The sequence below is a fragment of the Hylobates moloch genome, unplaced genomic scaffold, assembly GCF_009828535.3.
Source record: "Hylobates moloch isolate HMO894 unplaced genomic scaffold, HMol_V3 SCAFFOLD_1, whole genome shotgun sequence".
NCBI lineage: Eukaryota > Metazoa > Chordata > Mammalia > Primates > Hylobatidae > Hylobates > Hylobates moloch.
The window spans coordinates 90,739,502-90,764,964 of record NW_026652276.1 but is presented as its reverse complement, the minus strand read 5'-3'; the positions used below and the strand labels follow the sequence as shown (position 1 = coordinate 90,764,964).

Below are 25,463 nucleotides of genomic sequence, written 5' to 3'. Positions count from 1 at the left end.
GCATTGCGAGAATGAATATCATACCCCTGTTTCCTCCCTGGAGCCCATCAGATAGGTGGTAGCAACAGGGCAGACAAAGGAATGAAAACAAAACAAACAAACAAAAAAACTACAGACAATGGATACCACTTCTATTAGTCCTCTGCTGTAGTTCTCCGAGGCGGAACTCAGACCTTACCACCTAGGCAGGCATGTCCAGAGTCTCTCCAGGCCCCATGAAGACCATGGAGATAATAGTTTTGAAATTAATGAGTTAAGATATGAAAGATACATAGGAGGCAGCGTGGAAGAATCAGCCTTTTTAATTTTTTTAAGGGAAGTAGTATGGAATCAGGGCAGCCCACGTTGCCCAGCTCCAAGGGCCCCTGCACCCCACGTGAATGGTCCTCCCTGTGATATGTAACAGGAATACCATGAAGTAAGGTGGTTATGAACAGGGACCCTGGAGCCAGACTGCCCACATATCCCAGCTGTGCCACTTCCCAGCAGGGTAACACACGGCAAGCTGCTCTACCTTCCTGTGCCTCCATTTCCTTACTTACAAAATGAGGATTCTATCAAGAAGATTGTGCGGATTAAAAGCCTTGGTCTAATAAAATGTTCGGACGGGTACCTGGCACCAACAGTGCTCCACAAGCAAGCACTGGGCTGCTGTGGTAGTTCTCATCCTTTTCCGTCTGGGTTCTGGCCTAAAGCCCTGGTGCCCTTGCCTCTGGGGTGGGACTCCTAACCCTTGCCCCTGATGCCGGCCTGGTCCTCTCAATCCCACCCGAGTCTCAGGTCTCAGCTGCCAGAGCTGAGCCCAGCCTCCTGCCTCCTGCTGCCCTCCTACCTTCATGCCAGCTCCTGCCGGCAGCCTACCTGCTCTATCTGGCCAGGCTGACTGCTCCTCGTGCCAACGCTGTCGTGCTTGCCCAGACCTCCTCCACCTACTGACAGCACCCCCGTCCTCAGCCGCCCCACTGAACGCTGTGTCTTTCCTCTGTACCTGGGTGTACACAGCGCTCTCCCACTGGCCTCCTCAATTGTCTGGCCTCTTGCTCCATCATCCCCACCAGCCACTCCTGGACCACCCCACCCTGTCACAAAACACTGCCCAGAAGACCGTCCTCATGAAAATCCTGTAACAAATGCTACTGCTGGTTCATGCCAAAGAGGCAAGAGAAGAGGAAGAACAGCAGAGAGAAACAAGCAGAGACAGGGATAAAGAGGCAGAGACAGAAAACCCTAGAGACGCGCAGAGGGAAAGTGAATATATGGACTAGCTCCCCTCCTCCCTGCCATTCTTGATGGCTTCAGGAAAAACAATACTTCATAATTCATAAGACAGTGAGTGTAGGCAAGGTAAAAAAAATTCCCATGGCCTATTCAACTTGCCAGAAAATGACAGATCTCTCTCTGTGATTGACGTATTACTCAGAAAGCTCTCACTTTCTAAAAGTTCAGTTTTAAAAAAAAAAGAGCCAATGTCTTAGAAAATACTTTCCATAAAGCCACAATTTTCATGAATGCTACACAACTTTACTTTTCACTATTCTCCAAAATGAATCTAGGAGACTAGTTCAGCTGGTCACCTTCCTATTGCCTATATATCTTTTAGCTGATATTATTATCAGTGCTAATCTACCAATTACAACTTTGAATTGTTGACTGGTCCACGCTACTGGAGAGACTGGAATGTGAAGATCAACGAGAAATGACGGCATCTCCCTGGGGACAGACAGGGATGGTGTGGCAGCAACACTGAAGATCCTGAAGACAGAAATTGAACCAAGAAGATGGTTGCAATCAAAGCTCTCACATTTTGAGAAGCTCTGATGAGAGCCAGAGAGTAATTTGATTCCTTATCTGCAAAGCTTCAGCAGGAGTGGGAGGCAGGAAAGGGGGAAGGAAAGGAACAGTGTCACTCATGGAGCAGGGCAGAAATGAATCAGCCACCAACTTACTACTCAGCCTTGTGCAAACCACCTCCCTAAAAGGTGGGACTCCTTCAGTTCCATGATTCCAGATTTGCTATAAAGAGTAAACAAAACTGTTTAACGTAAAATTAGTAAAACTTTATTTTCTATTTTGTTACTGCTTTTAGGTAACAATTTATGTTTTTGCCTCCCAGGAGTTTTTCTCTTTGATTTGATAACACGATTAATAATAAGCATCCATAAATGCTTGTTTAGCACCTAATGTTTCCTCTAAACAAAAATTAGTCAGCTCCATTTCAAAATCTTTCAGTGGCTTCCCATCGAAAAACCCAAATCCTTAACAAGGTCTAGTGTGTAGTGTGGCCCCAACACTTCTCTTCTCACAGCCCTCATTTTACACGCCTTTCCCCTTCACTCTCTCCAAGTTGGCCTTCTTGGACACATCACACCCCTTCCCACCACTGGTCTTTGGTGCTTCTGAGCCCTTTGCAATAGAACCCCACATCTCCTTTCAATCCACCCCCATTAGTTTGCATTAGTGCAATTGGTGAATTAATAGCTGTCTTTTAAATGTGAGTTCTGTGGGAAGATAGACCAGGATATCTTTTTACACACCATTATATCCCCACTGCCTAGCACATAGGCTTTCCACAAATACGTGAATAGTTAATGATGGCCCTGAGCTCCTTGGCTACCTTTGCACTTTGGTTGACAAAACAGTGCAGTGACTGGCAAAAGAGCTCACAAAGTGAAATATGGGTATTTTTTAGAGCTAAGAAAACCCAGAACATGAGCATCCCTAAAGGGTCCTTACTAAACTGTCTTCATGTGCTGATTGGGGCACAATGGTCCTGTTCAGATTCAGGTTCTTACGAACTAAATAATCTAGGTGTGACATAGAGTTGTTTTAACATAGTCTTTATTTCAAGGGAAACATCATTTACAATGTGTTGATGGAGTTTTTGGTTTTGGTTCTTGGTTTTTTATTGTTGAAGACAAGAACCCATGATCTTTCACACTTCACCCTTTGCACAAGATGTCCCCTCTGTCAGGGAGGCCACCTTCACTCTGTCCCCTACCCCTGACTGCTTCTATTTGGTGAACTTATTCCTTCTTTAAGGTCAAATGTAAATGTCACTAACTTCTCCAACCCCCTCGGACATTAGCCAGTCCTTCTCCTATACTTCCATAACACTCTATCTCCCACACCTCTACTAGTGGGCGAATCACATAGTAGTGTAATTCTTTCATTACAAGATGAACAGCTCAAGAGCAAGAACCATGTCTTACTCAGCTTCACACCCCACATGCTTCATTCCATAGAAGATCCTCAACAAATATTGGTTACAGGAACTGAACAGCAAACATGAAAACAAAACTCACACTGTGAGCCTTGATGTCGTTGCCTCCATCATAATGCACGCAGCCTAGTCTAGTAGATATTTGAGGTCTTAAAGTCAGTCAATGAGCCAAGGAGTCTGTGAGGTCAATTTCAGAGCTGCTGCAGATTTAGAAAACAAATACAAAATGGAAACCGATGTCAGGAATTCAGATCTGAGCAGAACTCCTGTCGGTGGTAGGGGCTCTTCTTGGGTGGAATCTATGGGAAGAGGGGATATTGGTAGATAATGGATAGATGGTAGCAATAAGGTCCTGGGGTATTTTCCTCAGAATATATTTTTGGAGAAACACTTATTTACCTTTGAAAAAGTGTGCCAGAGCATGTATCCCTTAAAGGCTGGAACTATGTTTTACTCATCTTGTTGATATACCCCTCTTTGATGCAGTGCCTATTACAACTTAAAAATAGTTAAAGTTTAATAACTACATTGCAAAAAGCCAACTAAGCTGGTATAATATAGATAATCTTCACAGTAGAGCATTCACTGAAGGAACCACATGTCTAAAGCACCAGGCACCAAGAGTGCTAGAACCTCAGCAACAGAGTAGAAAAATCTAGCTGACTCTAAAATACTGAGCTTAGAGTAGCGACACTCATTCTAGATCCCTCCTGCAAGCAGATCTAAAGCTTTTAAAGTACTGCTAGACATGGATAGAATTATCTCAAGCAATGGATTAGTCTTAGCCCTCAGGTTGCAAGCTTTCAGTTTCTGCAACATAGTGTCAGGTATGGAGAAAATGGAGGTTTGGGTGCACACTGCTGAACTTTGACCTCTCTTTTATTCTAGGTGGCAGAGATGACTAAAAGCTCCAGTATTCTTTCTCCATTTCCCCCGTTTAGCATTAAGCCATTCCACCTTCAATTTTAGCAAGCCTCTTCAACTAGAAACTATACCTCACAGCCTCCCTTGCAAGTAGACGTGACTGTGTTCTTGCCAGTACAACAGGAGTGAAAGTCAAATGTCCAACCTACACATTGCACCCTTAAAAAGGTACTGACTGCCAGCCGGGCACAGTGGCTCACGCCTGTAATCCCAGCATTTTGGGAAGCCAAGGCGGGCAGATCACAAGGTCACGAGATCGAGACCATCCTGGCTAACACAGTGAAACCCCATCTCTACTAAAAATACAAAAAAATTAGCCGGGCATGGTGGCGGGCGCCTGTAGTCCCAGATACTCGGGAGGCTGAGGCAGGAGAATGGCCTGAACCCAGAGGCGGAGCTTGCAGTGAGCTGAGATTGCACCACTGCACTCCAGCCTGGACGACAGAGCGAGACTCCGTCTCAAAAAAAAAAAAAAAGATACTGACTGTCTTCCCATTCCTTTGGATGTGGTGCTGATGAAACAACTTCCAGCATACAGATGAGGACCTCACCTTAGGGAAGAAAAGTTAATAGGATAAGAAGCTTCTGCATTGCTAGATGAAAGAGAAAGCATTTCCATCTTATTTAGGCAACTTTATTTAGGGGTCTCTTGTTGCAGTGGCTCAACCTGACTAATTCCAGCTGCAAAAGTAAAAATACTGAGGTCAGTAGAATAAGAATAAAGACAACCAGAAAAATACATACAGAAGGTAAGAACTGGACTCAGAAAAAAAGACCTCACTAGGTTATATTGTTTCTTCTAATTCTCCTTTCATGAAATGCTGACAAGCCTAAGATGGTAGTCAGTGACTGCAAATCTCCACCTAAACCCATCATCCCCATTAAAAACAGAACAGTGCTATGCACATGTTAGCCTGCTTACTTTCTGAAACCAAAGACTATGGGCCAAAACAAAATGTTTGTGAGCTAAAAACACATACACAGATAAATTGCCAATTTTACACAGCTTTTTCAAAGCCCAAATGAATTCAAAGAAAAATCTTCAACTCTATTGAGTTTTTGAGCTTAAGTAGATCATTACAAAGAGAAAAATATCCACCACCTTTTAGCCAAGTCCATAAGTAATTCCTCATGAAGATTTGGATTTTTGATATAATTTCTCTTAGTTCTCAGTCTGGTCATTTCCTTTGCAGTATTGGATGGAAAATTAGTTGGAGCACTAAGTCCAAAGCCTTTCCCCAAGAGGCACAAATGGAAACAAACTGAATTACTTGATCTAAATGCCAATTCTCAGAAGTGATTCTTGCATCAAATATTCAACGAAAATAACATTCATCTACATAGAAAACAGTATAAATTTGGAGCCAAATAATAAAAATAATCAGTACATTGGTACTGATAGAAAGTAGAGGAGAATGTAAAAAAAATCAAGGATCTCTTATATTTGTAGGTATGTCTCGTAAGTCCAAAAGTATAAAAAAGCCATAAACTTTGGTCACACAAACACACACACACCCCACAGGGCTTTGCAAGTTATTTAGTAATGCATTTTTCTTCATAACAGAAAATGAACTCTCAAATTTTTAAGATAGATTGAAAAATTTAAAATAGCAAGATCCAAATAAATCTTTCACAGCCATGTATCTCACGGCACCCCTGTAGTCACTGGATTTCTGAACTTTGCGTGGGAGAGTAAGCTATAAATACTACCTGACCCTTTGGTCTTGTGTACCTCAGAAATCCATTCTCTTTTAAACTAAGAAAGGCAATAGTATCACAATTTTCAAAAACATTAGTTTAAAAAAAATTATTTCTAACAGCTCCTCTAAGTTACTCTTTTAATATCAAATTAGCTTTAAATAAATGTGCAATACCACAAGATAGTAAAGTAATAACTAGTCGGTCCAGAAGCTCTATCGAATCATAATGCTCCTCTAACCAGCTATTTAAACCTATGAATTGCTTGAACATGGAGCAATTGTTTTAACATGGTTTGGAAATGTTGACATGCAACGAAAGAGATACTAACAAACACAAATAGTCCATTCCAAAAACCCAGGGAAAATTCATAAATACATTGTTATGGCTCTTAGTAGGCTTTAGGAAAAGGGCTATTGTCAGTAAATGAGAAATTATGAGCTTAATGAGAAATTATGAGCTTTTCTCAACCAGGTACCTTTAGAGCTTTCCATCAAAGTATTGACTAAAAAAGACAACGTCAGACAGATGGTCTGTGAGCCTCAACTAATACAGGTTCACTTTTGAAGGAGATATCTTCTAGAATACTAACATATTAACCAACCAGCAACTTTGGGAATCATTATCCTATCCCCAACCAAGCCATCAACTTCTAAAAGTTTGGGGAGAAGAACAAAAGGCCTAGAAGAAGAAAGTCATTTCAGAACCAGTAGAGTCATCCACTTCCTTTCACATTCAGCCTTTGACGGTTGTGTTTACTTCATTTAACCATATACTCGATGAACATACACAAATCATGAAGATCCAAAGGGTTAGGAAAGTTTCCTAACATCACACAACTCTGAAGACATAAAAGAAGAGAATGAAATATATTTTTCATTATATCCACCCTACATCAACTTGCCTCCTGCCATCTCTACAACATACTTCTCATATTTCATATTTCAGTCACTCATTATACTTTCCTCAAAACACATGCTTATGATCCAGCTTCCTGTTTCTTCTTATGCTGGAAAACAACTTAAGCATTTTTCTGGTCTACTGAAATTTTTCCTCAAATCTCTTCCCTTCACAGATCGATTCCCCAATTTATGAGATCTTCCACAACCAATTCTCCCACAAAATATTTGCCTTTAAAGCATTTCCCATGAGTGTATTTTTTTGCTGATTATAAAAGTAAAATATGTTTTTTAAAAAGTGGTATTGCAGAAAACTTGGAAAATTCAAAAGAGTACAAAGACAAGAATTAAAATTTGTAGGCTTACTACTAAAATATGATTACTGTTAATACTTTGGTCTTTTTCTATCTTTGTAGGCATTTGTTTTACATCTAGAATATGCTATATGTAAACTTTTGCATTCTCCCAGCAGTAACAACATAAATGTTCCCCACATTACTAAAAACTCCTCAAAACATAATTTATTAGTTACAAACTATTGCACCATATAGATGTACTATGCAGTTCTCATTGTTTTGCTCATATAAATAATGCTGGAATTCTATTAGTCTGCAATTCAGATTATTTTCTTGGGATAGATTCCCATATATTCTTCGGTCAAAGTATATGAATGCTTTTAAGCCTCTTGATCACATTGCCAAAGGCTGTAAAGAAAAACTCTGCCAATTTACATACCTATTAGCTCAATGTGAAGTATCAACTCTTAGCTTTATCACCAACAATACGATAAACAGGGACCTAAGGGTCTAATTTTTTAATCTGTTAATTTGATATGCCCAATAGTAGAAATCCACCACTGCCTTAATTTTCTTTTTCTTTTTTTTTTTTGCCAATGAATAAGAATGTGAATATATATAACGCTACATTTTTTCATAAGTATATTTAACCTACTGTCTCTGAGTGAGGAATGTCCATCCACATCTAAATAACAGAGACTGTGGTGTTCATGTCTCTAATCTCTTTTTGGAAAGTCTTATGACATTGGCACCTAAGGTAATGGCTCTTGACAACGGCAGAAAATCTGAATCATCTGCGGAGCTTTTGAAAAATCCATTTACACTCCAGAAACTCAAGCTCAGTAAAGATTCTAGTATCTACATTTTCTAAAAATTCCAAAGTCGTTCTATTAGGCAAATGAATGAGATGACTGAGCTAAGACTACCCTAGTTAGGTATCACATCTGGTGGATGAAAAAGCTACTACATGCTCTTCCTTAGGCATATGAAGAAGAGCATTATTCCCTAAACTATCATCTTGTTCTATGGTACTGACCTTACATCCAATAAAGCACTTATTTACCTTGTGTGATCTACTTTCACAAGGTGGCACAACAGTGCCCATTGCTGTTAGTCTCATTTCTAAGAATGCTCTTGTTTCATATGAAAAGAGAATAATCTAAACACTGATATGCCTTTTACTTATATACCCAGCACCTGGTGGAAATATTTATACAGTACACAGAATAAGCATCTGGTTTGAATTTCCAAAATGGCTCCTTCCAACTCCAGGAGAGCCTCTGTCTGTATTTTATGGGTCAGTGATAAGTGTTCATATTATTGACCGATTTATGATGAGGTTTACCAAGATGTGAAATCTCAGCTAACCCTTCAACCCACTCCCAATCCCACTCCCATCTCTAAGCCACCAATTATTCCACTCCATATTATTAAGCACCATACTAGAATCATCTATAGCTATTGATATTGGGGTCACATTTAGCATACTCATCAACCTCATATAACCTGGACTTAGGAAGTACCCTTGACTCACTTTCAGAGATAGGTTAGTTAACATTCTAACGAAGAAAAAATATATAGAGAAAAACAAAGGCCTGGTATTAGAGAGAAAAGTTCCCTTCATATCAGACTTTGGTACAATGCCATCTGACGGGGATATGCTAGCATAAGAGCAGCCTGGCCCAGTCTGATTCTCCTAGCATTGCTTGGACTGAGTGCCACCTCCAGACTAATCCCTTACTGGGGTTGGGGGGAGTCACACATTGAATTATTACAAATCATCGGTATAAGAAGTTCAGCAGGAGTTGCTTCAGAGATTGTTTCTTTCTCTCTCAGGTGCCCAAAGTGGTCATCTCCTACCACCATAAAGAGACCCTTCTGGAAGGAAGAGATGGAAGAACACCAAGTGCTGACAACCAATACGCTGTTGGGTCAAATGCAAAGAGGAAACTGAATTCCTCAACAAATCCATTAGTGGGAAACTCATTCCAGTTTTCCAACAAGAAAAGTAAGGGATGGATTTTCAAAATTAGGTAAAGTGTGAATCCAAATGAATTATTGTATTTGCTCTGCAGATAACCTCCGCAACATATCAGCACTACCACACCAACCACCTTGAGCTCTTGGTACAAATTAATTGACAATGATGGATAGGCTACCTGAACTTCAAAAATTAAGTCTTAATATGGCAATGATATTCTTTATGGTATATTCCTGTAGCTCAGTGGGGGGCAGCACTACAATCTCTGGACTTGGTTGAGTTCAGAGAACACTCTGTTCTATTCTGTTTCTCTCTCTCTCCATGGGCTATTTTGCCTGCCTTTGGATGGTCTCTACCGCAGACATCATCCTCAAAAAAGCCTCAGGACAGAAAAGCCTGGACATTCCTGAGCATAATAAATCGGGATGATGGATCCAAAAGAAAGGCACTTTGTTGATGTTTTGAATTAAGTCAAAGGAAAAAGCATTAACAAGTGTACCAAACTTGGTGACTGGAATTAGCAAAACAGGACATATATCCAAAAGTGTAATCACAAGGTCACACATTCACATCTCAGCATTAGCTGTGTGTCACTGTAAATTGCCATGCCAGCACTTTCCCTCCTCTTCATTTTATTTTATTTTTCTAAATTTAGAGTCATTACAAATGCTGCTAACTCAGATAACTTAGTACCTAGGCCCAGGGAGAATGAATCACAGTTTGAATGCGACCCACCAATTTAAATGTCTTCCTTTTGTATATTTCCATTTCCAAGACAATATCTCCATCACCATGTATCATTTTCTGGTGGTCATTCTTGAGGATTTATGCATCTTATTAATTTGCCTGAAAAATCTCTAAATATATTCATTAGAAACTGTAACTTTCCTTTTGAAAATGATTCCATTAAATAATTTTTACACTCCCATTTTCTTACCAAGTAATTTATCACCAACAGAAATACTTTTTTAAGATCTGAAGCTTAAGATGAAAACACATTGTTAAAATGATCTAGAAATCCAAGTAAATTAAAATCCTAATAGGAAGTTGTTACAAGTGATTAGCTGTAAATTACTGCTACTATATTTTTTTTTTCTTCTAAAGAAAAGTCAAAGTGGACAACGGTTGCGGCAAAGGGTTAGACAAACCAGTCTCCCTACCCAAGGACGTGACTTCCACTACTAATCCCTCTAAATTTCTCTCTCAATTATTCATATTCACTTACATTCTGGACCCACTGAGCTCTCTAGGCCCTAAATGCCTCCAATTTTACCTAATACATCTGCCTTTCCTGTGCTTACTTCACCCACATCCTGGTGGATTCTAAAAACCTTCCCCACCCTACATGACAGTAGGTAATCAAATAATAAATATATATAATAAAATCTTGCGGTGCAGCCTCATAACCTTGGGCCTCTACTAGTCTCTCAATACTGCTGTTTTAGTTAGCTCGAGCTGCTATAAAAAAAAAATCAAGCACTGGGTGGCTTAAACAACAAAGATTTATTTCTCTGAATTTTGGAGGCTAAGAAGTCCAAGACTAAGGTAGTAGAGTCAGGGTCTGGGGAGGGCCCAGTTCCTGGTTTGCAGAAGGCCACCTCCCTGCCATATCCTGAGTGGTAGAGAGAGGAGGCGCTGGTTTCTCCCCTTCTTCTATAAGGACACTAATCCCATCATGGGGGCTCCACCTTCCTGGCCCAATCACCTCCCAAAGGCCCCACCTCCCACTACCATCACTTTGGGCATTAAGATTTCAACCTATGAACTGGGGAGAGGGAGGCATAGACATGCAGTTGATAGCAACTGCCCAGCATCCCTTCCATATCTATTATGAGGTTTTTTCCCTCAATCCACAAAAGTCTTCACCAATCGCCTCAAGACTCCTACCTCATCTCTCTTCTTTTACCATTAGCAGAGGTGAACAGAGCAACTGACAATTCCTCAATATCCTGTTCCACCCCACAAATACCTCTTTTCATTCCATTTCGGTGGAAGAAGTATCCCTTCTTCTTCTAAGATTGATCTTCTCACCTGTGTTTGGAATCCCAATTTCTCTGGCCTCAACATGAATCTGGTTCCATATGCTCTCTTGACTACAACTTCAACCCACACCCCTCTTTGAGCTGTTAGCCTTAACACACAAACACTTCAAAGAATAACAACGCTTCCCTGGCCTTGCCTCTTCCAGCTATCAACTTACTTCTATCTGTCCTTCATAGGCAACATCCAAAGAGTGCTGCTACACTATGTCTTCATTTCTTCTCCATTATTCATATTTCAATAATCTGGCCTTTATCTCTATCTCTGACTCAAACTGTATTTGCCAAGGTTGCCAGTGACCTCTTTGTTGCAATTTCTAATAGAACCTCATCTTATGTGACCTCTGACACTACTGACCTTTCTCCCATTGGAAACTCTCCTGCTCCTTGGTTTCTATGGTATGGCTCTCCATGGTTTCTCTTATACTTCTCTGGTCATTCTTTCTTGATTTCCTTCGTGGGTTCTTCACCCTCTGGCCACCTCTCAAATTTCAGTTTCACCTCCTCTCCCTTAGCTTCAACTATGTTCCATCTTCAGATGATTCATAAACAAATACATCCAGTTCAAATACAGGTCTAAAGTTCTAGAATCACATATTCAACTGCCTACCAGATACCTCTCCTCAGACGTCCCATGGTCCACATATATTAGAATCAACATGTCCAATAGTGAACTCACCTCCATCTCCTTTGAAATCAAGTCCTTATATTCTAAAACAGAGTGACTACCCACCCGGTTGTCCAATTTGGAAATCTAGGAATCATCCTTGACTCTTCCCTTCCCCCTCTCCACTGACTTGATGTTCTGTTGGTATTCCCCCAATCCTAACACCTTTTGAACCTCTCCTCTTTTTTCAGTCTCTACAGTTGAGGCTCTCCCAATTTGTTCCCCGCGACAGCCTCCTTACCAGTCTTCCTGCATCCAACTGTGCCCACCTCTCAAGTCCCACATATTTTTCCATTTGAATATCAAAATGTTCTACAAGTCCAATCAGATGACTCTGTTGACACAACATCCATGACACCTCTCTTTCTTTAAGATAAAATTTGAATTCTTTCAGGAATAAAGTACAAGCCACTTCTGGTGTGCCCAGCCTCATCTCTTGCCATAATTTCCTCACACATGCTCCAGCCATATCTCATTGTATCAAATTCTTGCACTTCTTGTCCTAGGCTTCTGAGCACATTGAACCTTGTTCCTCAAAAACTATTTCACCACCTAATTCCCGTGCCTAACTTTCTCCTACTGGTCATTCAAAAGTCAGCCTAGACATCTCCTCACTTCCCTGCCAAAAGCACAACCCTCTCCAGTTAGAGATTACACATCCCTGCTGTGGGGTCTCTCGGGTGCCACCACATCACAGCATTTCCCACGCTGTGCCCTCCTCACTCAGGCAACAATGTGAGCTCCAGGAGGAACAGAGACTGGGTCTTGTGCACTGTTGCTTCCTTAACAATTACCATAGTGCCTGTGACATAGAAAGTGCCCCCCAATCTTGTAATAAAGAGTTCTGCAAATTCTGGGATTAACCTCATGATCAGTGAACACATTCTGATCCATTTCACCTTCTGATTCTATCTAATACACCATGGGCACAACTCTGACCAGAAGCCACAATTTCAACTGAGCGAGCAGATAGGACAAGGAAGCAGTCAGTTAATTACCTTGGAAAGAAAGAGGTGTGTGTAGGCAGAGACTCTCCCAAAGAATTAGAGAATATTCAAATATTAGTTTAATAAGATGACAGATAAGCCCATTGAAAATCTTGCTAATAACTCTTTGAAAGGTCATTTTAAAATGTTGTCTTCTGATTGGGAGATGGTCAATTGCGTGGCTATATAAAATGGCATTATCCAGCAGGAACAAATTTGCAGTGTGTTACATATGGAATACAAATTATACTAAATTTCTTTCAACAAAAACTGCATGTCTAAGTCCCATTTATCTTAGACCTTTGGTTACATTCGAAAATATCTCAGAGGAGCCTGTTCCTGATAAAACTCAGATTCTCTCTAGCATGCTCCCATCAAGCTAGCAGTGATGAACTCTCTTTAGAGAGAGGGCTTGGACTCTGAACACTGGAGGTGAGCGGCTCATCACCTTCTAACTCAGAGTTTGGCTCCAGACTAGCCTTAGGACTCTAAGTATAGTAGTTCCATTTTGGAGATCCAATAAGAGTTAATAACACTTAATCCAAAATCCAAATTCGGGAACCCATCCTGAAGAACCAGTTCTCCCAGAAGTTGGTCTGCACAGTTCTGCTAAGCTCACTGTGAAATCTCTTTACATGTTATTCTCTGAGTCCTCCTCTCACCTGAAGATGGAGCACTGAACCAGATGACTTTTCATTGTCTCTTCTTATAATTTTCCACATGTGGTTCTGAACTGGGAGTAGCCATTAGGTGAAAAATTCTGAAAATGGGCTAAATGACATGCCAAAAACTGAAAAATGGGGTGTGAAGAATGTGCTTCTTGCTTTCTAAAGCATAACCATAGGAATGCAGGGCTTCTGAATGTCTTCTTTTTCTTAACATGACAATAAGAAACAAACAATCCTTTTCTTCATCTGTCCATTTTTCTGGCTTCCATTTTTAAAAAAAATTCTTGAAAAACTATCTTTCTCTACAGGGAGTCAAAAGGAGATGCTAAAAGAGATGCTTCTAGTGATTTCTTTATCATTCTGCAATGGTGATTGTCTTAATTTGGCCTCCCTCAAAGCAGAACCTAAGATAACGACTTTCGGAGGGGATCTTAGGAAGCAGGAATGAGGGAAACAAAAGAGCGAATCCAGGAAGGAGGAAAAGTCAATGAAGAATACATAACTGATTTCTGATTGCAGAGAGGTAACTGGGACTCAGTCCCACTGAGAACTTCTAAGCGAGAGTAAAATGCTCCTCAGAATGGCCCCCCGAAGGACAATGAGCTAGAGTACTTAATCCTCGATCCCCCTTCACCATTGGTGGAGAGGGCATTAAGTTTCCTCTATTTGGAGGCAGGCCTGGATGGAGTAAACTCCTTCAAGGGAGAACCCTGAGGCAGAAGAGAGAAGGCAAACAGGCTGGATGCATAAGCACTGTCCACTACAGCTGCAGCTGAAGTCTACAGTGGGCCAAGGAGATGCATGCAGCCTGGTGCCCAAAAAGTGCCAGCTAGAGTTATGTGTGGGTATAAGACTATGCAGCACGGCAAGCTACACCTACTTTTCAAAAAGCACGATTTCCTTCAGTTTATCCCGTGTCCTGGGGATTTTAATTAATAAATGGTGCACATTTACTCCTTGTATTATTAGTTTATCTTACAGGAATTAAGAATGAAATCCAAGAGCAACTATAGCTTTGGGACGTTGTTAGCATGTAACTATGGCGAGAAAAGAAGTATGATAACCACTGGAAGGAACAACTAAGTGTATACCTACGCTGGAGGGCTTTTACTTACCAACACAAAGTTCTAGCTTTTTCTGTAACAGCATGGCTGTTGCACGTGTCATTATGACTGTTACTGAGATATGTGAATATAAACCAGCACCCGGGGGAGCAGAGCAAATTTAAGTTTCTGGGAAAGCTACAAGCTAGCCACCATTGCAATCAGGAAGCAATGCTTAGTCCCATTTCTCACCTCATTCCAACTGGGACCCATTCAGTCACCCCTAGAGAAAGTTGATCCTATGAGCACTTAGCCAATGTAAGCTGAGTATCTCACATCCTTTGACTGACTCTTACTCCTCCAAAGTCAAGGTTAAGCCATATCACTAAAGATGCTTTGGAAATATTCTGCTTCCTAAATTGCAAATAGTTCTGCAAGCAATGCAAACAGAACATTTAAGTTCTCAGGACTGTCAAAATGACACCTTCATCAGCTTCCAAATCTGGTAATTATTGTCTTCCTCACACCCACGAAAAGGACTGAAACTGAGTGGATCTCACAAGGTTCTCAGCTCTGGTGTCTTTTTTTGGTAGTTGTGGGAAGAAGGGACAAGAAAACATCTTGAATAAGGTCAGAGTCAGAGACAGTAAGCCATGCTTTTTTTTTTTTTTTTTTAAACATCTTTTTTACTATCAAGGCTTTTACCCACAAGCTTTCCTCCTTGTTTGGAAGCACATTTTTGATCACTAACTATATCTAGAAACACTCCTTGAGACAAAGTAATTTGTAGATACCATTTTTGTTTGACCCAAGAAGCCCAGACCTACTTTCAGGGACAGGAAATAGGAGCCTGGAGCCCAGGAGAAATGATATTCATGGTAGCCAATGAAAGCGGAATTGGATGAGAAGATATACAGGGCAAACTGCCAAAGCAAGGATGAAACACACAGCAGTGAGAATTCGTAGGCCAGATGAGGCATACAAATTACAAGAGGGGCCAGGGGCCAGGTAAGGAACCAGAAAAACAGAATAGTGCCAGAGACTACTTCTCTGAACAAGGAGGCATAGGTTGGGGATCATATTTTTTTTTTTTTTTTTTTTTGAGACGAAGTCTCGCTCTGTCACCCAGGCTGGAGCACAGTGGCACAATCTTGGCTCACTGCAACCTCTGCCTCCCAGGTTCAAGCAATTCTCCTGCCTCAGCCTCCCGAGTAGCTGGGATTACAGGTGTGTGCCACCACGCTGGGCTAATTTTTGTATTTTTAGTAGAGACGGGGTTTTACCATGTTGGTCAGGCAGGTCTCGAACTCCTGACTTTGTGATCTGCCCACCTCGGCCTCCCAAAGTGCTGGGATTACAGGCGTGAGTCACTGTGCCCAGCCAGGGACCGCTTTTAAAGTTGCAAAAGTGGCCAGGCACAGTGGCTCACGCCTGTAATCCCAGCACTTTGGGAGGTCAAGAGGATTGCTTGAGCCCAGGAGTTTGAGACCAGCCTGGATAACATGGCAAGACCCCATCTCTACAAAAAATTTAAAAATTAGCTGAGTATGGTGGTGTGTGCCTGTAGTCTCAGCTACTTGGGAGGCTGAGGCAGGAGAATTGCTTTAGCCCAGGAGTTTGAGGCTGCAGTGAGCTATGCTGGAATCACTACACTCCAGCCTAAGTAACAGAGAAAGACCCTGTTTCTTAAAAAAAAAAAAAAAAACACGACCGAGGATTAAATTTTCCTGTCTGGAATCCAGAAAAAAAGGATCCCTTCTCTTTTTTTTTTTTTTCAGACACAGTCTCACTCTGTCGCCAAGGCTGGAGTGCAGTGGCATGATCATGGCTTACAAAGCGATTCTCCTGCCTCAGCCTCCCAAGTAGCTGGGATTAAAGGCGTGCACCACCGCACCCAGCTAATTTTGTATTTTTAGTAGAGACAGGGTTTCAGCATGTTGCCGGGCTGGTCTCAAACTCCTGGCCTCAAGTGATCTGCCTGCCTTGGCCTCCCAAAGTGCTGAGATTACAGGCGTGAGCCATCATACCCAGCCAAAAGGGTCCCCCTTTTTTTTGAGGCACAGTCTCACTCTGTCACCCAGCCTAGGGTGCAGTGGTGCAATCTTGGCTCACTGCAACCTCCACCTCCTGGGTTCAAGCGATTCTCGTGCCTCGGCTTCCCGAGGAGCTGGGATTAGAGGCACCCGTCCCTTTTCTACAGGCTGCCTCATAGGCTCCTTAAGCAAATATGACTGCCTGCCCCACCTCCATCTAGGAGATACATCATTTAGGCAAGGTTTTCCTTTTAGCCTCCTGATTTCTATTAGCCTTGCAAATGGCATTTTTCTTTTCTTTCTTTCTTTTTTTTTTAGAGACAGTCTTGCCCATGCTGGTCTTGAACTCCTGGCCTCAAGTGGTGATCCTTCTGCCTCAGCCTCCCAAAGCACTGAGATTACAGGCGTGAGCCACCATATCTAGCTGCCTTGTCAATTCTTGTAATAATTTTTGTGCCCAAGTGAAAATAGAAAATAAATTTAAACTTGAGGTCCAGTTTGATGCTGATCAAACAAGGAATTAAATAAATTTGCAGAAACTTTGGTTTTTACATCTCTCAGAAGTTTATACTCAACAAGACATATTTCAAATTATTACTGGCCTACTCAGTTGGCAAATATAAGTGCCAAAAAGGTTGCAAGCATAAATGCCAAAGTAACTGCCCGCCCCCCGCCCCACCAAGGCTATCCCTTAGACACACACCAGGAGTGTTTTGGGTACTTTATATGACAAAAGTAAAAATGTACCTCAAAAACCCTCCCAAACCATAACAATAAACCACAAGGCCAAAGTCATTACAAGGTAAAATGAGAAAACATCATGTGAATTTTTTGAGGGTAAGATTTACGGCTCATAGCCTTTCAGTCAAGTGCTTAGCACAAAAGGAAGCGGAATACATTAGATTTAATAGGCATTAGCCAAAAAAATAAGGAACTAAGTTTATACATAAAATGATTCAAAGCATAATATCACTAACAGACATGCTTTATTAAAGTCTGTACCATCCTGGCTAACACGGTGAAACCCCGTCTCTACTAAAAATGCAAAAACAATTAGCCGGGCGTGGTGGTGGGCGTATGTAGTCCCAGCTACTCAGGAGGCTGAGGCAGGAGAACGGCATGAACCCGGGAGACGGAGCTTGCAGTGAGCCAAGATCATGCCACTGCACCCCAGCCTGGGTGACAGAGCGAGACTCCATCTCAAAAAATAAAATAAAATAAAGTCTGTCATTTAGAAGTCTGCAGAGCCTACCAACATTGCCTGGCAGTTGGGCCTTATGGGAGACTACCTACCAGCACCTGGTAAAGCTATCAACTTCTCCTGAGACAAGGCAAATTGCTCTTTGGGCTGGTTTACTTCAATATTTACTCCAGCTCTCCAAATAGCTTTCCTTCTCCTGAACTAGTGGAGGGCTGACCTTGCAAACAAGTTCAAAGCAGTTCAAAGTCTGCAAAGAGAAAATCTACTTTTAGATGAATGGTCGAGCAAGTCCTTATGAAGAAGAAAGGCTAGCTTCTGTTTGTTGTTATTTTTCCCATATAAGTCTACAAACACCAACTCCAGACATGGTTATCCTTCAGACAATTCACTTGGATTCAAGAACGGTATTGCCTGTAATAGATAGTAGTATGAAATTTTAAAAATCCATTTGCTTACAGACTTCTCACCACTGGCTAGCTTGGAAACAAGTTGAATACAACCACAGCATTCATTTCTTTTACTCATTTACTGAATGAAGATCAAACACAGCAAAGTCAAGGCTTAACCTCTCCTGTGTGCTCATTTGGCTGTGAGTGTCAAGACCCTCATATACTACTTAGACAACCAAAGATTAATAGAGTGAGACCCCCTCGAGAGTCACTGTGATTCAGAAGCTCAGAACAGACAACTCATCAGGGCTGCAGTGAGCTGTGATCGCGCTGCTGCACTCCAGCCTGGGCAACAGAGCAAGACCCTGTCTCTTAAAAAAAAAAAAAAAAAAGAATAGAGAACTCAGAAGCTCTTAGTGTTAATGCTGGGTCAGCCCACGACTTGCCAAGTGACCTTACATAATCCTTCTGGCTTTCAGTTTTTTCCATTTTCAAACTGAAGAATGTGAGTGACTCAAAAATAAATAGCCCAATATCCACTCCTGTGCCAAGGTTTTTACCTTTCTTTCCAATCTGGGCTGAGTAAACCTGCCATTCCTTTCCATGACTAAAGAAGGCAGAAACCTCAGAATATTTTTCTTATTTTCTGTCACTTGATTTCCTCCCTTTTGAATACCAGTTTCTAAAATCCAAGTGTCTTGCCCAGGAAACTAAAGAAAAGGAGGGAGAGATGGAGTCACAGGAAATGTCATCACAGACAGACACAGGAAAGGCTCAAGAGAAGCTCCTGCTTTCAAACTGGCAGCTGTTACCTGTTGGTGTTTAAGAAAAAAAATAACACAAACCTAGTCCCTAGGGATGAGGTGTTCCAATGGTTGTATAAATATACACCATAGGGTATAAGGGCCAAGGGGTTTTTTCATTTCACTATGAAAAAGTAAGTAAATAAAACAAATACACCCTGTAGTGAGCTGAGTGATGACCCCGCACCAAAAGATACACCTGCATTCAAATCCCGGGAACCTCTAAATGTGACCTCATTTGGAAAAAGGGTATTTGCAAATGTAAGTTGCAACGAGATCATTCTGGATTACTCGAGTGGGTCCTAAATCCAATGGCAAGTGTCCTTATAAAAGACAAAGGGGGCTGGGCGCGGTAGCTCACGCCTATAATCCCAGCACTTTGGGAGGCCGAGGCGGGCGGATCACGAGGTCAGGAGATCGAGACCATCCTGGCCAACACGGTGAAACCCCGTCTCTACTAAAAATACAAAAAAATTAGCCAGGCGTGGTGGCGGGCACCTGTAGTCCCACGTACTCGGGAGGCTGAGGCAGGAGACTGGCGTGAACCCGGGAGGCAGAGGTTGCAGTGAGCCAAGATTGTGCCACTGCACTCCAGCCTGGGCGACAGAGCAAGACTCCGTCTCAAAAAAAAAAAAAAAAAGAGATAAAGAGAGAGACAAAGGGGAGAAGACACAGAGGACAAGGTGACATGAAGATGAATGCTGAGATTGGAGCAATGTAACCATGAGCCAAGAAGTCACGGAATGCTAACGGCCACCAGACACTGGAAGGTCAAGGAACGAAATTCTCCCCCAGAGCCTTCCGAGGAAGGCAACCCTGCAGACACCTTGATTTCCAACTTCTGACCCCTAGAACTGTGAGAAAATAAATGTGTGCTATTTTACACTACCGGCTTTGTAGTACTTTATTGCAGCAACCTCAGGAAACAAGTACGTCCTAAACCCAACCACAGTCAAATTCCTAAATTAATCCCTTTTTAATACATGATACTCATGGGAGCCATCATTTGAGAATATTTCTCAATGTTTTTCAGCCTCATTGGTCTATTACATTGGCACAAATTTATCTACAGATCCTGAAGTCTACTCTATCTTCCAGAAATGAATGTTTATCAAAAAGTTGAAATAGGCTGGGCACAGTGGCTCATGTCTGTAATCCCCAGGTGGGGGGATCGCCTGAGGTCAGGAGTTCAAGACCAGCCTGGCCAACATGGTGAACTCCTGTCTCTACTAAAGATACAAAAAAATTAGCCGGGCATGGTGGCGCACACCTGTAGTCCCAGCTACTCAGGAGGCTGAGACAAGAGAATCGCTTGAACCTGGGAGGCGTAGGTTGTGGTGAGTGGAGATGGCGTCACTGCAATCCAGCCTGGGCAACTCCATCTCCAAAAAAAAAAAAAAGTCGAAATTAAGTAAATTAAGCCAGAAACTATGAGATAAGTAGAAAGAGAACATCATCTGAGGTCGCAAAACCCAGTTTTGATTCCTTACTCTGCTACATGTTACCTGAATGAACTTGAACAAGTCCCTGAACTTCCTTAACTTCTCAGAACCTCAGCTGTCTTATTGGTAAAATGAAAATATAAGTGCCATTTGCCTCACAAGATTGTTATGAGGCTCAGATGAAAGATGTGGAAATAAAAGGCCTGTACAGAAATCCGTGGTGCTTATTATCCTTCCTCTCAGTATTCTGTCTCCCCTCCACGGGGGTACTACGTCCATCTAGGAGGACCGGCGATGGATACAGCCAATAATGGGCTGCTCATCCCACATCTGCATCATTGGAATGTTGTATTCAGCACACTCCCCAAGAAAATCTGTTTTCACAGTGGGTCTCCCCTGCGTTCGAGGACTGTCTACCCTAGTCTATGAGAATAGGGACATCGGTGGGCAGCCAGGTCTCCCAATGGATGTCTGAGCAGTGAGCAAGAGGGTGACCCACCTCTCCACCAAAGTGTGAAAAGCTTTCCCCTGGAGCTTGGTGAGCTTCACTCACATGAAGATGCAAAAGTACCTTCTGCTTCTCTGTCACCTTGGTGCCAATGTAGGGACTCATACCCCGGGGTCGAGCCTGAATTTTGTTTGGAGAACAGTTCTTGCAGCTTTAGCCTGAGAACAAATGCTGCTGTCAGCTGCTTGGCATAAGGAATCAGTGGGAACAGGGTGTCTTTTAATTAATTATCCAAATAATCACTCCCTCACTCCATGGCCCACTCATGACCTCCACTAGATGGCGCTGGTGGTGCTTCTTCCCAGCTCCAGCGCCCAGAACGGTGCTCCCCTCGGACAGTTCGTGTCCGCTCCTTCTGGGTTTTTTGCTCTATCTTTTAAAATCCAGTCCCCAGTCCCATCTGCTGGTATCTTCGGGACAATCCTCAGAATTTCTTTCCAGTTGATGGTACCTTATTCTGTCTGCCAGCTCTGTTATGGGTTTTTTTTTCTTATACCCTTTGGGGGAATCATCTCAGTGAGATTGTGGGATGGAAAGGAAATAAATACTTATGTCATTCCAGCGTCTTGACAAAGGAGCACCTATTTTTAAAATGCACAACAGCCCCAGTCCATTGCTTTACCTCTACCCCAATTTACCCAACCAAAATTTGCAGAGGTAGGGCCTAAGAATGCAGTTTCTTAAAGCCCCTTGGGAGATTCTGACGCACAGCCAGAGCCGAGAGCCACTGTGTTAATCCTCTTCTTGGTATGATTAAGGCAGCTTGTAGAGTAAAAATAAATCATTAGCAGCCACTTCATTTTGTTTAGGTACCAGGCTATGCCACCCTAAAAGTTAATTGAAAATTACTAACCCAACTCCAGGACATAACTAGTACTTTGCAATCTACACCCTCTATCAGTGTGTGCTTTGTTAAATAAAACTCTTGGCGGGTAGTGTCTGGCTAGGATTCTATTCCCAAATTCATTTCTTCCTGTGTACCCTCAGTAATAACACTTCCCACCTACTTACCTCACGAGAGTGTTAATCGAAGGAATTTGAAAGCCATCTGAGCAAACTTTGTTGACTGAAATGGGCACATAAGTATTGTATCAAAGCATTGTGTTATCAATCCTATAGCTTTTACTTAGAGATATTAACAAGAGTATCATCCTCCGACTTGACCTTTCCTCCCAGTCATACCTTTTATTGATCCTGAATTTTCAACAATGATGCTCATTTGCATCAGCAAATTGAGTTTCTTTCCGCCACCACCCACCTCACTCTGCAGGGGCTTTCGAGCTACGTCTTCCCTGCCAAGGCTTCACCACACCTACATGTCCAGACCTATCTTTCCCGAAACGAGATGCAGGGTCTGTGTAGAGTAGCAGCAAAATGTGTGGGCTCTGGGACCAGACTACCTGGGTCCCAATCTCTGCACCATCTCTTGTTAGCAGTGTGGCCTTACACAAGTGACTTAAGCACTCTGCATCTAGTCTTCTCATCTGTAAAATGGGAATAAGAATTGTACCTCCTTCATAAGGTTGTTGTGGGAATAAGTGGATTCAAACCTGTGAAGGGCTTGGAACAGACACTGGAACATGATATTCCATACGTGTTCTCTGTTGTCGTTACAACTGGATGGCTCCATCTAGATGCATCCTGGATCCTGCAAACCCAAGGTGTCTGTAACCGAATTCATTACCAGCCCCTTTAAACCTGTTCCAACTCTTGGTTCCTTTCTCAGTTAATAGCATCCATGTCAACCCAGTTGTCCAAGCTGGAAACATGAAAGGAATCCTTAACTCCCCGTTTACTTTTCATATATCCAATCAGCCACCAAATCCTCCCTCCCAGTGACAGCACTCTGTACCTACTCTCCCCTCCCAGCACTCACACGCCCCTGACCTCTTGGGCTGGGACAAGGCTGCAGCGAGGACTGATGCTTATGGCCTGGGCAGAGGATGTGCAGAAAAGTGCGCGGGCTCTTGAGCCAGCGCAGATGTGGCTCTTCCACCGTCACCGCCCCAGAGGCCTCCTCATGGGCCTCCAGCCTCCCACCTCCAGCAGATTCATCCTGAAGCATAACAATAGCTATGGCTTTTATCGTGCCTACTGCATACCAGACACCATGCTAAGCAGTTTTCACATCAAATCTCACTGAATCTTTTCAACAACCCTACGAGGCAGGTACCATTAGGATTTCCATTTTACAGATTAAGAGGCTGAGCTACCAAAGGTCACAGTCAGTAAGTAGCAGTCAGGATTCAAACCTAGGAGGTCGGGATCAGAGCACGTGGCCTTAACCACAGCCTCCTGCCTCTCGCCTCTCAACAAACTGGGCCTGGCCAAAGGCTGAGTGCCAAGGCATGGTGGAAGGAGAGGGTAGCAAGAATGGGGCCTGAGACTCAAGCCCTGCCCTCTGGAAATTCACACTAAAGGCAGGGAGATGAAATGTGTATGTACCTGAATAATACCACCATCTGGCAGGGTAGCGTCCATCAGTTAAAGAACGAGTTGGCCAGGCGCGGTGGCGCATGCCTGTAATCCCAGCACTTTGGGAGGCCAAGACAGGTGGATCACCTGAGGTCAGCAGTTCGAGACCAGCCTGACCAACATGGTGAAACCCCATCTCTACTAAAAAAAAAAAAAAAATACAAAATTAGCCGAGCATGGTGGCACATGGCTATAATCCCAGCTATTCAGGAGGCTGGGGCAGGAGAATCACTTGAACCTGGGAGGCGGAGGTTGCAGTGAGCTGAGATCGTGCCACTGCACTTCAGCCTGGGCAAGAAGAGCAAAACCCTGTCTCGAAAGAAAAAAAAAAAAGAATGAGTTTTACGGGTAACAAGTGCTTCTGGAGGATGATGTTTACATGAGGCTGGGATGTCAGGGAAGAAGCTTAGGAAAGCTGGCTCTTATGGGCTGTGGAATAGAATGTAAATAAGTGTAAATGGTCAGCGAGAGCTATCCTCGTCAGGAGGATGCCAACGCAAAGATAGCAGGGAGGTGCAGGAGAGGTAGTCGTTTTAGAAAGCTGGCTTCTGCCATTCTGCCAGCAAAAACCTAACCATGCTAACAATGAGCATTTCTCCAGGAAGTGGTCCACAGCACACCAAAGTCTTCACATGCCACACACCCCTACAAGAGGGACTGCTCACAACCTTTCCGTGTGTGCTTCAGGCACGATCATGGATACGAACAGCAATGCTGCACCTCCACGATCTGCAAGTCCCAGGAGATTTTAAAACAAAAGCCGTTTCAGAGTTTCAGCAGTGGCTGACTTGCAGTACAGCAACATTTTTAAAGAGAAGAGGCTTTTTTTGTTCCTCTCTCCTCTTTCTTCCTCTTACTTGAAACACACACACACATACATATTCACACACACGTGATGGCACTTCTTGATTCAATGAATTGGGAATATGATTTTTTTAGAAAGACAATTTTTTTAATACCAAATCATGTGGAGCTGACATAAATCAAAGATGTATCTGTGTGGGTCTTTCTCTGTTCATATATACAGCAAATATTGCCGAGGTTATACAGCGACCATGACTTAAATATCTGCAGTGGAAGATTTTGCAGATACTTCCCCAAAGCAAAATGTTTATTAATGGAATCTATTCATTTTAATAAGAATTCTTCTGAGATCAAATATGCAACTTATCCAACTAATTGTTGCCTTTGTCAAGTTAATTAACCTCTCTGAGACTTGATTCTATCATCTATCATCTATCAAATATATTTAACAACGTGTACCTTATACCACACAGAGTTGCTGTAAGAATTCAGTGTAACCACATGTGATAGTGTGATTCAAATGTGTGGTATGGCTATTATCATTCACACCACATAGATACAGCAGCATCAAAATGAGCTTGATACCATTCTATGTGGTGTTAGTGATGACCAAGGACTCAAAAGGAAGCATCTGTGGTTACGTGCAATAAAGAGGTACTAGTGTTAGCAGGATTCCTATTTGAAATAACTTAGTATTTGCATTTTTGAGTTTAGCAGAAAGTCTCCACTTGAATTAATAAGAGTAGAAAATTTGAGAGCCCCAATTAGGTTCCGCATTTTTAAAATATATTCCATCAATGAACATCATGCAAAGCATGCTTTCCACTCCCATGCAGATGAATTTCCATCTCCAAGGCCCATGGAAAATATAAAGTTCTGCCTGATGCCATTTTCTTCCTGTAATTTAAAGACATTCATCTATACTATTTGCTTTATTATCCAGATTTTTAAAAAATATCTCGGCCGGGCATGGTGCCTCACACCTGTAATCCCAGCACTTTGGGAGGCTGAGGCGGGCAGATTGCCTGAGGTCAGGAGTTCAAGACCAGTCTGGCCAACATGGTGAAACCCTGTCTCTACTAAAAATACAAAAAAAATTAGCTGGGCATGGTGGCATGCACCTGTAATCCCAGCTACTTGAGAGGCTGAGGCAGGGGAATTGCTTCAACCAGGGAGGTGGAGGTTGCAGTGGGCCAAGATTGTGCCACTGCATTCCAGCCTGGGCAACAGAGCAAGACTCTATCTAAAAAAAAAAAAAATCTCTGCAGCTGTTCTCATAACTTACACAGCCCCATTTTTCAAAACAGCTCTTGATGCGCCTATTATATTTTGACCTCCTCTCCAAAAGAAAGGAGACACATTTCAGTAAAAGCTTTAAGGTTTTTCT

General features: G+C 42.4%; 1 protein-coding gene across 3 annotated transcripts in view; it reads right to left on the bottom strand.

Moving 5' to 3' along the window:
* Positions 1-25,463, bottom strand: part of CACNB4 (calcium voltage-gated channel auxiliary subunit beta 4) — a 283,651-nt gene that overhangs the window by 148,428 nt on the left and 109,760 nt on the right. The gene's annotated exons all lie outside the window — the stretch shown is intronic.